Here is a 14,839-nt window from a genome sequence, read left to right as displayed (position 1 = left end):
GCTATTCGAATAGATCATAACCCTGCAGGGGTGTACTTCTTCACACATGCTCTCGCCACTTATCACCATGTGCACGTCATGCACCTCGGCAACCTTCAAGAGGAAGCCTAGCGAGGGAGTCGGCCACGACCGTTAACCACGCTAATACTTAGTCCAGGTCTATCGCCTATCTAAGGGTAACCCGCACGGAAGTCCGGCCGAGGTTTCCGCCACGGCCCCAAACGATGTGTGCAGGGTTCCCAAGCCCACCATCCGGGTGCCACTTGGTACACCGTGCCACTGCCTACCGCATCATAGCCCACCTCTAAGGTCAGCGCTACGCACGGCCTCCAGCATGACTATAAACACCAGAAACTACTTGCAACTCATGGACCGAGTACTAAGCAATTAATAAGTCGAGCGGGGTCATATTTCAGGGCCCAGCATGTGGTAGTATCCCATCTTGGATTACATACACAGAACTCAGTTCCTAAGGACGGTTCCAATGAAAGAACCCACCATGTACTCCTACATAGCCTTTCACCGGTACCTTTAGCAAATCAGGTTTAACACACAACCTTTACTTACTGAACGCATTCTCACAATTCTGTTCATCACCCAGATGACAGACCATGCACAACTCTAAGCATGGCATGCATAGTAGGATAAGGCACATCATGGCTCAAGCATCTACCAAGTATGCTAGGTTGCAAGGTTCAGCTATTTACTGTGACAAAGACAGGTCATGCACAGGAAGTGGGTTCAACTAACGTGGCAAAATCATTTGAAGCGTTTGATCCTAATGCAATAAGTAAGTGCAGGAGCGAGAACATGGGATTTATCGGGATGATCAAAATGGTTGCTTGCCCTGTTGCTCAACAGAGGGACAATATCCATCAGTCGGATATTCGGTGGAATCCGGAGGAGCAGAGCCTACTGATAGAAATGACATCTATCAATATCAACCATATGCAACAAGATGAAGCATGAGCATGGCATGAAGATGAAAGGTGGTAGGCTAATGTAGCTACCATTTATTATGTTGAAGTTGATTTGAATGAAGATTCAAATATCACTTCAAACCAGGTATTTTCGAATACCCTTTTAATTGATTCGACCCGATGCTCAGGTCATCTTGTTTTAACATGCATGGGAATGATATGTTGAGTTGCTGGTTGTGATTGAGCATTGTTTGGTCAAGGCATTTGAAGTGGAATTCAAATGAATTTCAAATTCCAACTCCAAAGCATTTATCAAATTTAACCTATTCACCATTTTGCATGTTTGGTGAAGTTAACATTTTTAAACATGTTTGAAAATGACATATTCAGATTCCTTGGATTTTTCTGATCATTTTTCATATATTATTTGTCCAATTTGGAGTTATATTCAAACTTTTATGAATTTCCAAAGTTTTGAACTTATTCTGGAATAATTTTTGAACAGAAAAAGCTTTATTGCATTAGCATGACATCAGCAGGTCCAACTGGCCGTTGAAAGTCAAACCTGACCAGTGGGACCCACTGGTCAGTGACTCAGGCCAGTTTTTAGTTTAAATTTAAGTTAATTAGTTAATTAGCAGGGTAGGTCCCACCTGTCAGTGACTGCTTACGTTAATTTAATTAAGTTACTATTATTTTTATTATTACTAATTAACCAGAGGTTGGCCCCACCTCTCATAGACTAAGGGGGGTCCGATCCACCGGCGGCGAGGTCGTTCTCGCCGGCGGTGAGCCTCCGACGACCTCCAGGACGGCGGAGAGGCTCGGAAACGCGGCACAGGCGGCCAAACTCTGCGCGGAGTGCACCAGAAGAACGACACGTCTCCCGCAGGTCCATTTTTGCATTTAGCCGAGGACGAACTGGCCGGAGAGGGCACCAGCGACGAGCTTGGCGGAGGCCGAAGCTCGGGCATCGCTGGGCTCATGGAAACAGAGGGAGTTACGCACGGGACTAAGCTCCTACAGTACCTACTCGATGCCGTGAAGCCTCTGGTGGACTCAGATGGACGAGCCGTTCACCGGAGGGCTACCGGCGACGAGCTCCCGCGGCGGATCTCGTCGGGCTCTGGTGAAAACAGGGCTAGAGGAAGAGATCGAAGGGGGAAATTTGGGGGATATCTTGCTAGGATCACGGGGAGTGCAATGGTAGCGCTAGCTTGCTCGGGGACGACCTGTAGGGAGAGAACGCCGACGGCGAGCTTCGGTGACCCGAGGAAGAAGACGACCGTGTCTCGTCGATTCACTACATCCTGGCGTCGGGCTCGTAGCTTGGGAGCTTCAGGGAGCTGCGGCGGATCTGTTGCACATCTCAGAAGGAGGAGAGGTGGGCTAGAACGACGGGGAGCTCGAGCTCGGGCTCGGCTCTAATGGCGGCAAAGAAGGATGAGGCGGAGGGGGCGAATGAGGAGAGGGGCGAGCATGGAGAGGCTGCGGGGAGGTTATCCCCTCGCGTGCCAGCGCGAAGCGGCGGCCAGGCAGGCGCACAGGTGCGTGGCCGCGCCGGAGTACGCGGCAGCCACCTCCTGCTGCCCACTGGCGAGGAGGAAGACGACAGAGAGAGCTGGGCTGGGCCAGGTGAGCGACACGTAAGCTTTTCCCATTTTTTTCTATTTTTTCTGTTTTGAAGCTGAATTGTTCTGTTATTTATTTTGGCTCCAAACTTAGTTCAAAAATTATTTTGAACACACTCAAATATTTGAACATTTTGAAGTTTTCAACATTTTTGAAAACTTGAAAGTTTTTGAATTCAAATTTAAACTTGAATTCAGTGGATTTTTGAATTTAAATAAAATGCCAAATGTGTTTTGAAAATAGTTTTCTTCCCTCATAATTTGTTTTCAAGAATTATCAGAAAAGTTGAACTTTTCTTGAGGCCATTTTGGGTTCATTGATTTTAACAAGTTTTGAATTTCCTTGAATTTTGAGAAGTGGCTAGGGTTTTTGGGGTTTTGTTTCACCACTTGCTTTGAATTTGTTTCAAGTTCTTGAATGCAATGAATGTAAACATGAGAAAAATGCTAAAACCTAGTTAGGGATCCAGGGATGTGACACACAAGCCCTGTTGCCGCGACCACGGGGGAGGCCGCGGCAACCAAGCTTGTGCCCCCCCCTGGCGCTCCCGTGCCCTAGGTCTTTGGCCTATAAATTCCCTAAAAATCCAGAAAAATCAGGTCATCCACGAAAACACTTTTTCGCCGCCGCAAGCTTCCGTTTCCGCGAGATCTCATCTGGAGACCCTTCCCGGTGCCCTGCCGGAGGAGACTTTGGTGTTGGAGGGCATCTTCATCAACATCATCGCCCCTCCAATGACTCATGAGTAGTTCACTTCAGACCTACGGGCCCGTAGTTAGTTGCTAGATGGCTTCTTCTCTCTCTTGGATCTTCAATACAAAGTTCTCCATGATCTTCATGGAGATCTATCCGATGTAATCCTCTTTGGCGGTGTGTTTGTCGAGATTCGATGAATTGTGGATTTGTGATCAGATTATCTATGATATATATTTGAGTCTTTGTTGATTTCTTATTTGCATGATTTGATATCCTTGTAAGTCTCTCCGAGTCTTGGGTTTTGTTTGGCCAACTAGATCTATGATTCTTGCAATGGGAGAAGTGCTTGGTTTTGGGTTCATACCGTGCGGTGACCTTTCCCAGTGACAGAAGGGGCAGCAAGGCACGCATTGTGTTGTTGCCATAAAGAGTAACAAGATGGGCTTTTATCGTAGATATGAGATTGTCTATCTACATCATGTCATCTTGCTTAAGGCGTTACTCTGTTCTCATGAACTTAATACACTAGATGCATGCTGGATAGCGGTCGACGTGTGGAGTAATAGTAGTAGATGCAGAAAGTATCAGTCTACTTGTTTTGTACGTGATGCCTATAGATATAATCATTTCCATAGATAACGTCACGACTTTGCACGGTTCTATCAATTGCTCGACAGTAATTCGTTCACCCACCGTCTACTTGCTTTCATGAGAGAAGCCACTAGTGAACACTACGGCCCCCGGGTCTATTCACACCTATCGTTTCCAGTTTCACTTTTACTTTGCTTTGTTTCTTTGTTGCTTTCAGTTCTCACTTGGCAAACTATCTATAAGGGATTGACAACCCCTTCATAGCGTTGGGAGCAAGCTCTTTGTGTTTGTGCAGGTACTTGTGATATTCCTTCACTGGATCGATACCTTGGTTCTCAGAACTGAGGGAAATACTTACCACCGCTGTGCTACATGACCCTTTCCGCTTCGAGGGAACACCAACGCAAGGCTCCAAGGCCACGGGGGAATCCTTTGCATATTTGCCAAGGAACTCCCTAAAGGCGTAGCCGTAGCAGAAGGATTCCCGGTGCCGTTGCTGAGGAGTATCAAGACAAGAATAGTCTCCCGTCAGCACGCTCATTTCTGGCGCCGTTTGAAGGTCTTTTGTTGCAGTAGCAGAAGTATTTCTGGCGCCATTGCCGGGGAGGGAGAGATCTATGCAAGTAGGTCTCACAAACTCATCTCTTGCATTTACTTTTTTTTTGCGAGTTGCCTCTCGTTTTCTTATCCCCCACTTCACATTTGCCGCTTTCATTTGCCTTTCTCCTTTGCCGTTTCCTCTTGCCTTTTGCCTTTTTGCTGTCTTCCTTTGTCGTTCTCTTTTGCCTGCTTCACTCACTTTCTTCCTCCTCGTTCTTGTGTGGGATAGTCCATAAATGGCTAGACCCACTACTCCAAACGATACCCCTGAGAACGAAGTTCTCAATTTCAGGCAGAATGAGGAAGAAAATTTAAAGGACGCTTGGTACAGGATTTGCAATGCTCAAAGTAGATCCACTCGTAAGCAATCCACTACCGTCCTTCTTCGCAGTTTTTATGTTGGAATCTCTCCTTGGAATAGGTATATTCTTGATACCATCGTAGGCGGGAATTTTTTGGGGAGCCATACTGTTTACTCCTATGGAGCTATCATGAATTTGGTAGGCTCACCCCCGCTCATGGTTAATGGAACTACCTTAACCTTGGAACACGTGATGCAAAGGCTTGACGCTATTGAAAACAAAATTGCCATAGTTGAACTTATTGAGGGTTTGTATAGAAAGATCCACAATCAGATTACTCAGTATGGATCCAAAGTGGGAAATGTTTTGAAAATTTTAAGGGAGAAGGAACCTATAGTTAATGATTCCTCTAGAATTGGCGAACTAGAGGATGTCATAACCAACTTGGGTTCCGTTTTTTCCGCTGTGCAAAATACTCCAAATCTCACTCTCAAAAAGACTGTCAAGTCTGATTTTGTTCCTAAAGCTAGTGGTGAGTCATCCAATAAAGATGAACATCTTAATATGATAAATGATCACACTACTTATGGTTTGAGCACCAAGGATGACTATACGTGATTCCATCACCTTATGCCTAGCTAAGGGCGTTAAACAATAGAGCTTCTTGGGACGCAACCCAACGAATCTATCCTTTTTCTTTCTCTTTTGTGTTTTCCACACATTCATAATTCTGTTATGATTGTGTTTTTTGTGTTTCTTTTTGCGTTTGTGCCAAGCAAAACCGTTATGATTAGTCTTTGGGATGATCATTTGGTCATGCTGGAAAAGACAGAAACTTTCTGCTCACGAAAAGAATTTTCATTTTTTCTGTAAGAGCTTTTGAGTTGATTCTTTTTTCTGCTGATTGCTATGCAAATTCTCCAGACTATCGTAATTTTTCGGAATTGTTGAAGTACCAAAAGTATATGAAGTATACAGATTGCTACAGACAGGTCTGCTGTTAACAGATTCTGTTTTTGTTGTGTTGGTTGCTTATTTTGATGAAACTATGGATAGTATCGGGGGTATTAACCATGGAAGATTGAAAATACAGTAACCAACATCAACATAAGTAGAATTTAAGTTTGCTACAGTACCTAAGGAAGTGGTGGTTTGCTTTCTTATACTAATGTTATCACGAGTTTCTTTTTAAGTTTCGTGTTGTGAAGTTTTCTAGTTTTGGGTGAAGTTCTTATGGACAAAAAGATAAAGAGTGGCAAGAGCTCAAGCTTGGGGATTCCCAAGGAACCCCAAGATGATTCAAGGATGTCGTAAAAGCCTAAGCTTGGGGATGCCCCGGGAAGGCATCCCCTCTTTCGTCTTCAATCCGTCGGTAACGTTACTTGGGGCTATATTTTTATTCACCACATGTTATGTGTTTTTCTTGGAGCGTCTTGTATCGTAGGAGTCTTTTTTTGTGTCACAATAATCCTTGCTGCACACCTAGATAGAGAGACATGCACTCACCGTGATTTTGTCGAGCTTCACTTATATCCTTTGGTAGACAATTCAGCTCACATGTGCTTCACTTATATCTTTTGAGCTAGTTGCTTTTGCTCTATGTGCTTCACTTATATCTTTTACAGCACGGCGGTGCGTGGCTTGGTAGTTGATCTATGCTTTGAAATTAGTCTCAAAAGGGGTAGTTATCCAAAGGGATACGAAAAATTCCACCTTCATGTGCATTTAATAGTTAGAGAAGTTTGATTCATCTCAACTAGTTTTGAGTTGTGGTTTTGGTAATATTGAAGTTATATTAGTAAGGTGTTGTGGATCTAGAAATACTTGTGTTGAAGTTAGTGATTCCCGTAGCATGCACGTATGGTGAACCGCTATGTGATGAAGTCTGAGCATGATTAGTCTATTGATTGTCATCCTTTGTGTGGCGGTCGGGATCGCGCGATGGTTTATACCTACCAACCCTTCCCCTAGGAGTATGCGTTGAATGCTTTGTTTCGATTACTAATAAAACTTTTGCAACAAGTATATGAGTTCTTCATGACTAATGTTGAGTCCATGGTTTAGATGCACTTTCACCATCCACCATCACTATCTTCTTTAGTGCCGTGCAACTTTCGCCGGTGCACAAAACCCACCATTAGCCTCCCTCGAAACAGCCACCATACCTACCTACTATGGCTTTTTCAAAGTCATTCCGAGATATATTGCCATGCAACTACCACCATGACATGTGCCACCACGTCTACATTGCCATTGCATGATCGTAAGATAGCTAGCATGATGTTTCCATTAATGTCCATGCCATGCTAGATCATTGTCACGGTACACTACCGAAGGCATTCCATATAGAGTCATCGTTGCTCTAAGTTTTGAGTTGTAAGTGTGATGATCATCATTGATGGAGCATTGTCCCATGTGAGGAAATAAAAGAGGCCAAAGATGCCCGCCAAATTAAAAAATAAATAAATAAAGAGGCCAAAGAGCCCATAAAAAATGAGAAAAAAGAGAGAAGGGACAATGCTACCACCTATCCACACTTGTGCATATTAAGCACCATGATCTTCATGATTGAGAGTTTCTCGCTTTGTCACCACCATATAGCTAGTGGGAAATTTTCATTATATAACTTGGCTTGTATATTCCAATGATAGGCTTCCTCAAATTTGCCTTAGGTCTTCATGAGCAAGCAAGTTGGATGCACACCCACTAGTTTTCTTTAAGAGCTTTCACATACTCTTAGCTCTAGTGCATCATTTGTATGGCAATGCCTACTCATTCACATTGATATCTATTGATGAGCATCTCCACAGCTCATTGATATGCCTAGTTAATGTGACCATCTTCTCCTTGTTTGTCTTGCAACCTCCACCACACTCCACACCACTTATAGTGCTAAAACCATGGGTCACGCTCATGTATTGCATGAGAGTTGAAAAAGTTTGAGAAAGTAAAGGTGTGGAAACAATTACTTGGCCAATACCGAGGTTGTGAATGATTTAAATTCGTTGTGCAATGATGATAGAGCATAGCCAGACTATATGATTTTGTAGGGATAACTTTCTTTTGGCCTTGTTATTTTGAAATTTCATGATTACCTTGCTAGTTTGCTTGAATTATTATTGTCTCCACGTCAAAAGCAAACTATTGTTTTGAATCGAATGGATCTGAACATTCACGTCACATAAGAGGAGTTACAAAGGACATCTATGCTAGGTAGCATGAAAGCATCAAAAATTCATTCTTTATCACTTCCCTACTCGAGGACAAGCAGGAGTTAAGCTTGGGGATGCTTGATACGTCTCAAACGTATCTATAATTTTTTATGGTTTCACGTTGTTATCTTGTCAACTTTGGATGTTTTGTTTACCTTTTATATCTTTTTTGGGACTAACTTATTAACTCAGTGCCAAGTGCCAGTTCCTGTTTTTCTGTGTTTTTGACACTTTTCAGATCTGATTATGGAACGGAGTCCAAACGGAATAAAATCCCCGAAATGAATTTTTCCAGAACGGAAGAACATCGGGAGGCTTGAGGGCCAAGCTAGTGGCCCCACAGGCGGCCCACAAGCCCTATTGCCGCGGTCAGGGGGGAGGCCGCGGCAACCAAGCTTGTGCCCCCTGGCGCTCCCCTGCCCTAGGTCTTTGGCCTATAAATTCCCTAAAAATCCAGAAAAAATCAGGGCATCCACGAAAACACTTTTCCACCGCCGCAAGCTTCCGTTTCCGCGAGATCTCATCTAGAGACCCTTCCCAGTGCCCTGCCGAAGGGGCCTTTGTAGTTGGAGGGCTTCTTCATCAACATCATCGCCCCTCCAATGACTCGTGAGTAGTTCACTTCAGACCTACGGGTCTGTAGTTAGTAGCTAGATGGCTTCTTCTCTCTCTTCGATCTTCAATACAAAGTTCTCCATGATCTTCATGGAGATCTATTCGATGTAATCCTCTTTGGCGGTGTGTTTGTCGAGATCCGATGAATTGTGGATTTGTGATCAGATTATCTATGATATATATTTGAGTCTTTGCTGATTTCTTATTTGCATGATTTTTATATCCTTGTAAGTCTCTCCGAGTCTTGGGTTTTGTTTGGCCAACTAGATCTATGATTCTTGCAATGGGAGAAGTGCTTGGTTTTGGGTTCATACCGTGTGGTGACCTTTCCCAGTGACAGAAGGGGCAGCAAGGCACGCATCGTGTTGTTGCCATCAAGGGTAACAAGATGGGCTTTTATCGTAGATATGAGATTGTCCATCTACATCATGTCATCTTGCTTAAGGCGTTACTCTGTTCTCATGAACTTAATACACTAGATGCATACTGGATAGCGGTCGACGTGTGGAGTAACAGTAGTAGATGCAGAAAGTATTGATCTACTTGTTTTGGACGTGATGCCTATAGATTTAATCATTGTCATAGATAACGTCACGACTTTGCGCGGTTCTATCAATTGCTCGACAGTAATTCGTTCACCCACCGTCTACTTGCTTCCATGAGAGAAGCCACTAGTGAACACTACGGCCCCCGGGTCTATTCACACCTATCGTTTCCACTTTTGCTTTTACTTTGCTTTGTTTCTTTGTTGGTTTCAGTTCTCACTTGGCAAACAATCTATAAGGGATTGGCAACCCCTTCATAGCATTGGGATCAAGCTCTTTGTGTTTGTGCAGGTGCTTGTGATATTCTTCACTGGATCGATACCTTGGTTCTCAAAACTGAGGGAAATACTTACCACCACTGTGCTACATCACCCTTTCCGCTTTGAGGGAACACCAACGCAAGGCTCCAAGGCCACGGGGGAATCCTTTGCATAATTGCCAAGGAAGTCCCTAAAGGCATAGCCGTAGCAGAAGGATTCCCGGTGCCGTTGTTGAGGAGTATGAAGACAAGAATAGTCTCCCGCAGCACGCTCGTTTCTGGCACTGTTGGAAGGTCTTTTGTTGCAGTAGCAAGTCCTCACATAGCTACTTAATTGTTTGACTATTCATTGATCTTCACTTATATCTTTTGAGAGTAGTTTGATGTTTACTCTTGTGCTTCACTTATATCCTAAGAGTAAATTATGAATGAATGAAATATCATCAATATGAAATTATCAATGTGCTTTATGCTTAGTAGCAGCTTCACATCTAGTTTATAAAGTAAAATCTATTGAAGTTTGACGATCAGCAAATTGGTCATATGAGTAATTCATGAATGACTAGTGTAAGAAAGAGAATATTCACATACAAATATATTATCTTGGACATCTTTTATGAATGTGAATAACCCTTAATTACTTTCATACTTGATCAACTAGTTGAAGTTGGACAAGGAACATAACATAATGGCTATGTTTGGATATATTTGCATAGAAATTATATTGTTATGGATCCTTCAACATGTGGTGCTTGTTTAGAACCTTTTGCTAGCTAAAACTTCGTACTAAGTAGAAATACTACTTGTTTATCCATATCCTTGAGCTAAGTTTCTTCCATGACAGTCTACCATACCTACCTATATATGGTATTTCACTACCAATCCAAGTAAATTTGCATGTGACATCTCTAAACGTTCAAGGAAAAATCTATATTACAGCGTGCGCATAGTATCCCTCCCGTGCGGCGGCCGCATGCACACGGTTCCGCTTTCATGCACAAAGACCGTTTTAGTCACATATTCCTTCTAATTAGCTTTCATGCTTAGATGCTACACCGAGGTGCAATTTGCACCTGTAGTGTGAGGTAGTGTGCCAATATTTACCGTGCCTCTCGAGTAGTAGTGTAGTATTAGTAGTTAGTACTATTCATTTGTGCCCTTCTATTTTTAATCTGCCACCGTGTATGGTCATACTCTGCTATGATGCGTGTGAGACTTTATGAAATAATTAGTCACTAGATAAAATTTAAAGGGAAAATCTAAACTGCACTCAATGTACAACCGCTTTCCCGTGCGGTGGATGCACACAACTCGGAGAGCTCGCTTAACGGAGTTGTATTTATAAAAAGATTTATCTCACAAACAGTTATCTCAATTAATGATCCGTTTTCATCACTGGCTTTATTGCGACGAGATCATCAAAACTAGATCACATGTCGGTATGTTTCGATAACTTTTGTTTTCGTCGGTACTTACCAGATTATTATCACTTACTTGTCATATTATTTGTCACATAGCTCTCACATTAAATTAACTTGGTTATCAGGTTTATCAACGTCGATATACCCCATTAAAAAACTTGATTCATTGTGCTTGTGCTCGTTCATGCATTTTACTTGCTTATTGTTAGTGCTTTAATAACCATTTTTTGGCTCCACATAACACTCAATACTTAAAAAGTATAAAATTATTGTCTCGATAACTATTATAATTTTTGTGACAACTGCACACCCGTAAGATGACAACTATGATGACATAAATGTGGCAACTAGGAGCGACGAAAAAAAAATCAACAAAACATATCAACATGAGATCTTATTTTGAAGGTCTCGTCGAGACGAACCTAATGGTGGAGACGAATCTCCAATCAAATTATTAATCTGTGAGATAAATCATTTTTTCACATGTTGATATGGGATCTTACTACTTAGGTAAACCATCATCGCCACTAATACAAAAGTACTTAGATTACTTTATTTTCCCACGCTTGGACGTATGCATGGGCCAGTTACCGTTGCAATCTCTGCCTCTAGCTAGTACTATACTCGATTTAGTGTGCTAGGACGCAAGGACTGTCTGCATGCTCTCTCCATTACTTTTTTCCGTCTTTTCGACAGCGACACACATATATATAAGAGCCTCCGCACAGTAACGCTTGCGTGCGGCGCAACTCTGTAGTTAGGTTCAACATTCAAATAAACATTCGTTTTGTGTGCTCGTACCGCTCATGGAGCGACGGGGTAGTTATTATGTCCCATGTTAAGCAAGTTATTCTCAAGATGAGTGTTTAGTCACTTGTCATTGCATGAGACAGGCTGGTAAAAAGTATTCCCAGTCCTACATAATACAAAAATAAATACACAAGAACCCCCCCTAGAAAGTTGATTGTTTGGAGGGAACCCGTGGATACAGCTAACCATGGAATGTGATTGAATGTTGGAGGGGGAGTAAAATTTCAATTCTTGATTAGCATGGAAGATATTGAAAACTCTTGTCGTAATATTGACATGAAAGGCATAACACCCAAATTACATATTCATCTCTGTTTTAAAACAATGAGCTCTGGCAGCTCTGTAAATCCCTGCTTCCCTCTACAAAGGGATAATCTATTTACTTTCATGTTGAGTCAACTTCTTATTCTAACCTTGGTCTATTTGTTGGGGAGCACCTTCTGGTGGGGAAAGACCCAAAAATTTATATCGAGTCAAATATACTTGATCATGATTCCTTATTGTTGACAATTATCTTTATGATAAGTATGTTGGGAGGCGAAACTTTAAGCCCATATCTTTCACTCTGTTCGACGGATGTTGTTTGTTCTAAAAATATGCCTCGGGTATTAGCAATCATAGAAGATTATATGATAATTGAGTATGTGGACCTCTTACTTAGACTTGATGATGCATCGAAATTGACTGATGACTAAGAACATATGATGTTGTGTTTCAAGAGAATGCATCATTTGAACCATGACATGTGAATTGAGTGCTACTCAACCATGATGATTTTTATGAAAAAGTTGCTAGTTATGATGCTACAAAAGTGATTGGAATTATCATTGATCAAAATTATATACTATGCTAGCATTCACACTTCGTAAATTATTTCTTTTATCATTTACCTACTCGAGGAGGAGTAGGAATTATGCTTGGGGATGCTGATACGTCTCCAACGTACCGATAATTTATGAAGTATTCATGGCATGTTTGTCTATGTTTACAATACTTTTTTATGGTTTTGATGCACTTTATATGATTTATTTATAACTAACCCAGACTGACACTCTTTTCAGCAGAATTACCATGGTGTTGTTTTTGTGCAGAAAATGAAATTTCTCGGAATCGCCGATACTTTTTTATAACTTTTTCTGGAGGAAATAAGCAATATTGGAGCGAAGAACCACCGAAGGGGACCCACCAGTGGCCACAAGCCAACAGGACCCAACCCCCTAGGTCGCGCCCTGATAGCTTGTGGGGGCCACGTGGCTCCGTTTGGCACGATTCCAATGCTCAAAAATCATTTATATATATATATGTGTGTGTGTGTGTGTGTGTGTGTGTGTGTGTGTGTGTGTATACTAGAAACCCGAGAAATAAAGAGAGAACTTCCGCTCTGCTGCCGCAACTCTTTGTATCGATGAAAAACCCATATGGAGCCTTTCCAGTACCCTGCTGGAGAGGGGAAATCATCTCCAATGGCCATCTTTGTCATCCCGGCGGAGGCCATGACGAGGAGGGAGAAGTTCACCCTTGGGATTGAGGTTTTGTACCAGTAGATATGTGTTTAACCTCTCTCTCTCGTGTTCTTGAGATGTCATGATCTTGATGTATCACGGGCTTTGTTAATACAGTTGGGTCATATGGTGTCTGTGCCTTGATATGGTTATGATGAATTGAATCTTTCACTTTAAGATCTCGTTATGTTGGATTAAATATTCAGGTTTGAGAACACTTGATGTATGTCTTGCCTGTGGATACTCGTAGTGACATTAGGGTATTCAAGTGATTCACTTGACATATGTTATGGCATCAACTTGCGGATTCCAGTGACCTTGGGGATCTATACGCACGGGTTGATTGTAAGTTTTCATACTATGTTCTCCGATCAAAATCTTGGGGTGCTCCTTGAATTTCTTTGTATTGGATTGAATATGATAGATCTGAAATTGTTTGGTGCATGTTGCATAATTTACCCTCGGATACTTGAGGTGACATTGGAGTATCTATGTGGCATTAGGGTTAATTGATATGTATCATGGGTGTTATTCTAGCACGAATTCTAGGGTCATTTGTGACACTTATAGGAACAGCTCAAAAGATTGATGAGAAAGAATAACTTTGAGGTGGTTCTACTACCTACACCAATTTCATCTTATTATTCTCCGCTTTGGATTTATTTTTGTTGCACATTAAGGGATGATCATATGATTCTAGATGTTGGCATTAATGAGAGATTGCACTAGTGAAAGTATGAACCCTAGGCCTTGTTACCAAGCATTTACACAACATTTTGGTTGTTATTTTACACTTGCTACCTTGATGTTTTCATATTTTCATATTCCAAAAACTTATATGTGCTATCCATATTGCACTTCTGTCACCATCTCTTCACCGAACTAGTGCACCTACACAATTTTCCATTGTATTGGGTGTGTTGGGGACACAAGATTTTTTGTATTTGATTGTAGGGTTGTTTGAGAGAGACCATATTCATCCTACACCTCCCATGGATTGATGAACCTTAGGTCATCCACTTGAGGGAAAATTGCTACTATTCTACAAAACTATGCACTTGGAGGCCCAACATAGTCTACAAGAATAAAGTTGTGTAGTAGACATCAGGAACCAGAGATAACCTCGACCCTGAAGATACAGAAAATTCTGCTAAATCCCCAAAACTTGCAAACCACGAGTATGACCCCGACCTACCAGGTTACATGGACATGGACAAGCCTCAGGATCTTGGCGATTCCGAAGATAGAAACTACACCCCTTCGACTGAGGAGTCAGACAACTTGGGAGACGAGGATTTCATCATCCCCGAGGACCCACTAGATCAAGAAGTATGAAGGCGGCAACTCATAGCCACTGCACGGAGCCTTAAGCTAAGGCAGAGGCAGCTCAAAGCCGAATATGACTCTATCACTAAGAGATGGACATAAGTCCTGGCCGCCAAAGAGGGGTACGAACAAGAAAGATAGGGACAAACTAAAAGCTACCCGTGTTGCCTCTTGTTGCTAGAATTCGAGGACGATGCCTTGGAGCCCGCACCACCCATATTCACACAAGACGATCAACCAGACCGCCCTCCTTGAGGATGGAACATGAGAAAGGAACCAGCTCAACCTGAAGACCCATTCGACCTGCGACAGGACATTAAGTCTAAAGTAGGACATACACGATCCATATACGGATCTAGGAGTCGCACCCCCATGAGACAAGATAGTTACCAAGCCCTACCCAATCAG

This window comes from Hordeum vulgare, chromosome 3H (assembly GCF_904849725.1).
Source record: "Hordeum vulgare subsp. vulgare chromosome 3H, MorexV3_pseudomolecules_assembly, whole genome shotgun sequence".
Taxonomy (NCBI): Eukaryota; Viridiplantae; Streptophyta; class Magnoliopsida; order Poales; family Poaceae; genus Hordeum; species Hordeum vulgare.
The sequence above is the reverse complement of the archived record's forward strand: the minus strand, read 5'-3'. Positions refer to the sequence as shown.